Below are 3,985 nucleotides of genomic sequence, written 5' to 3'. Positions count from 1 at the left end.
CAAACTTTGTCAGTGCTATATTTTCTTCTGAGTTATGACGGAGTTCAAGGAGAAATAAAGCTATCCAAAGTTGAATATTTAGAGTTGGAGAAGCAACTCAAACTTTTGAACAAGCCAGCGGTCAAAATAATTAAGGTATATATTTTGAGCTGAAAATCATTGTATACATAAGTCTTGAGTGACTATTGTGTTTATCATTTCTTGAACCCTTCTACTGAGAAAATCTTTTACATATTCAAAAGTCACATATTGACAGCAATACATCCAATTAGTGTAACCAAGATTACTTATTTATGAGTTTGGTTCACAGACGAAATATGGCGATACATATGATTGTGTGGATTTCTACAAACAACCTGCATTTGATCATCCATTATTAAAAAATCATAATTTCCATCACAAGGCATGTCTCGATTCTTTTCATTCTACTTGCAATTCTTTTAATATTGATTTAGAATATAGTTTCTACGCGCATAATTTGAATTTTTGATGAACGGATGAAACCTACTTTAGCCAGGACGCTGCACAATTCAACCAAGTTAATCAGCTATTAGGTCATCGAGCATATGGTTAAAGGAAGAAGGTTGTCCTTTTGGAACCATTCCAATTAAAAGAGTTACAAAAGAAGATCTTATTAGACAAAGACATATTCCGCCACCAGAAGCTATTATATTTGAAGATCAATTGATTAATGTAAGATAATGTTATCCTTAAATATTGCTCATCTTGAATAATTCATTTCAAAAAATTAAAATCACTGATTTCGTTTTGTAGAATCTAATAGTGTAAGCATCGATAGAATTATAATAAGAAAAAATAATATTATGTGAAAATAATAAAAATGTTTACTTTTCCATCATTACGACAAGTCTCATATATTTTACTGTTTCTACACAGATTAACAACAACAGCGAGTCAAAAAGAAGTTACATATCCTCGCAGGTTTACAAGGTACTTAAGTATGAATATTTATATATCCTTTCATTTAGTAATTTTGAGTTTTCCTTTAGTTTATGACAACCCAAAGAACAAGCAAAAGGACCCACATTCGAAATGGTCGTCTCTTTTATAATTAAAAAAATAGATTTTACGCAATGTAAATAGGCTAATTTTGATGTATCCTGTCATTTACTAACATAAATATTAATTACTATATTCAGCTTGCAATGGTTCGAGTTCCAAATAATCCAAAAAATAAGTTTTCTGGAGTTGGAATGTGAGCAAGTAGATATAATCCTCAGGTTGAAGGTCAACAACACAGTGCATGTCGACTGAAAATCTCAAAAGAATCAGACATTTTACAAGTTGGTTGGAGAGTAAATTATATGACTTGTTATTGATAATTTAAATATTTTTGTGTACTTGCGGTTGCTTTTCTTCTATTCTTTTGGAAGCAGGGCTGGCGATAGAATTCCCATTTAATAATCCTATTTTTCAGGTGGATCCAACACTATATAATGATAATAACACTAGACTTTATATACATTTCCAGGTAAATTATCTTATATCCTTTAATGATTTTCGTTTTGTGTTCGAGAAAGATATAATTGTTCTCCTAGTTAGCTACTGTTAATTACCTCAATTATTGAAAAGAGTTCATGCATACTTTATGTTTACTAGGCTGGTAATACGCATTGCTTCAATACACTTTGCCCTGGATTTATCTTGGTAAATACTGGGTTACCTGTTGATATGGTATTTGATGAGGTTAATCATCGTGGATATAAAAGCATAGTGGAGATCCAAATGTACATTGATCGGGTATGTTTTATCTATTTTTCTTTTTGTAAATTATTTTTAAAGTTTTGAGTTGGTTTTCGAATAATATATAATTTGCATGAATTAGAATATAAAAGGTACAAAATAGTAATACGGACTTTTCCTTCTGAAAAGGATGTAGTCGGAAACTGGTGGCTTTTGATCGGCGAAAGCTATGAACAAGTTGGTTTTTGGTCTCATAGGATTTTCACCGACTTGGCAAGCTTCGCTAATCACGTTGACTTGGGAGGAGTCGCGTATAGTCCACCAGGTTTGCTTAAACCTCCGATGGGCAGGAGCGGACGCACGTTACACCCAGGGTTGTCATCCAACATCCCTTGGTCGGGAAAATTTACGTTGTATATATAGAGAGAGAGAATATGTTAAAACAAAATAGAGTACAAGTAATTTAAAATGATTTCAATTGACAAATAAAACTTCTTGGCTCGATGGCGAAGCGCGTCTTGTGGCTCCTATACGTCATATGTTCGAATCCTCGCAGCACCGGATGTCATCTGTTTTTGAGTTTCTATCAGTGCCTCTCCCTTTGTCTTCTAAACAATTATGTTTTAAGGGTTGATCCTAAACCGGTAACCGGATCGGTTAAATCGGAACCAGTAGAATCGGTTAACCGGTTCCGGTTAACCATTTAAAAATTTACCGGTCCGGTTCCGATATTTTTGAAACCGGTGAAATTAAAAAAAAAAAAAAAAAAACGTTGGGCCGCCTGTGCATTGATGGACCGTTGGCAACGGTCCATTTGTAAAAATGATCGTTGCCAAACGGTCATTTTGTTAATTTTTGGCCCCCCAATTTTTTTTTTTAACACTTTAACTCATCCCCCACCCCTATATAAACTCTTCTTCATTTTCATTTTAATTCACGCCAATTCACTCTTCTTCATCTTTCTCTCAAATCTCAATCTCTCAATTATAATTACTTTGCAATAATTAGCCACAAAGTCTTATTATAGTTTCAACTTTCAATTATTAATTTTGCAATTATAATATTGTTGGTGGAGTTGGTGATTTTGCAACAATCCGAAGTAGCTTTGGTGGATTTGCAATTCTAGCCGCCTTCACTTTGTTGGAAATTAATCCGGCAATTTGGTACCTTCGTTCCAACTCTATCTTTATTTTTCGCAATTTAATTCTAGCAATTTATTTTTCGCAATTTAATTCTTGCAATTTAATTTGTTGTAATTTATTTTCTTGTGATTTAAATTAATTCTATTTAATAATGTCAAAGAGATTAAGACGTGGTGCCGGTAGTAGTAGTCGTATTGTTAGGGGTGCGCTTAATGAGGAAACATTTGTGGAAGAAACACCTAATTTAGGTATTGATGTTGGTGGAAATAATCCACTTTTAGGTCATGAGGCAATGCAACAACATTTTACCGACACTTTTAATGAAGACTTAGATGATGATGATGAAACACAACCCCCCGAAAATCCCATAGGAGATACATGTCTTGCCCAATCACATACACAAGACAAACCGCCTAGAACTCGTAAGCCAACAGCTAAAGTTTGGAAATTTATGACTAAGAATAGGGAAAACCAATCAGCTACATGTACCCTATGTGGACAAATATTTAGTTTTAAGCAAGGAACTGGTAAGGATGGTGGAACGGGTACACTAAATGCTCATATGAGAACCAAACATATGGATGTTTGGGGAGAGCAAACGGGTTCAAATGTGGGGAGGGGGGGGGGGGGGGGGGGGGGTTCAAATGACGATAGACCCACAAACCGGTAGAAATTTTAAGTATGACAAGAAAAAAGAGCGTGTAGAAATAGCTAAAATGGTAGCTTATGATTGTTTACCATTTTCCTTTCCCTCAGGTTTGGGGTTTGTTACTTACATTCAACGTTGTTATAATCCGTTATTTGAGGGTATTCCTAGAAGTACTTGTAGAGCCGATGTTATAGATTTGTTTAAAAAATATAGATTTTATTTACACCATGTATTTAATTCTTTAAATTGTAATGTTTGTCTTACCGCTGGTTTGGGTCTTAGTATTAACCATTTAGATTTTTTTTGCTATTACATGTCATTGGGTTGATGACAACTGGGTTATGCAAAAAAGAATTATAGCTTTTTTGTATGATGAAGGAAAAGGTCGTCACGATGGAAAAATTTTAGCCGATTCAATGTCTACTATTATGAGATTTTTTAACATTTATAAAAAAAACACTTTGTATTGCTTTAGATAATGCTTCTAATA

At 33.9% G+C, this 3,985-nt stretch overlaps 1 long non-coding RNA gene across 1 annotated transcript; it reads left to right on the top strand.

Annotated features, from left to right (window-relative positions):
* Nucleotides 1-1,424: 1,424 nt before the first annotated feature.
* Nucleotides 1,425-2,481, top strand: LOC132638086 (uncharacterized). Its single transcript, XR_009581601.1, has 3 exons — nt 1,425-1,492; nt 1,621-1,761; nt 1,894-2,481. It is a non-coding gene; the product is annotated as an uncharacterized LOC132638086 (long non-coding RNA).
* Nucleotides 2,482-3,985: the final 1,504 nt, after the last annotated feature.

This window comes from Lycium barbarum, chromosome 4, assembly GCF_019175385.1.
Source record: "Lycium barbarum isolate Lr01 chromosome 4, ASM1917538v2, whole genome shotgun sequence".
Taxonomy (NCBI): Eukaryota; Viridiplantae; Streptophyta; class Magnoliopsida; order Solanales; family Solanaceae; genus Lycium; species Lycium barbarum.
This window is presented reverse-complemented; position numbering and strand designations above follow the sequence as displayed.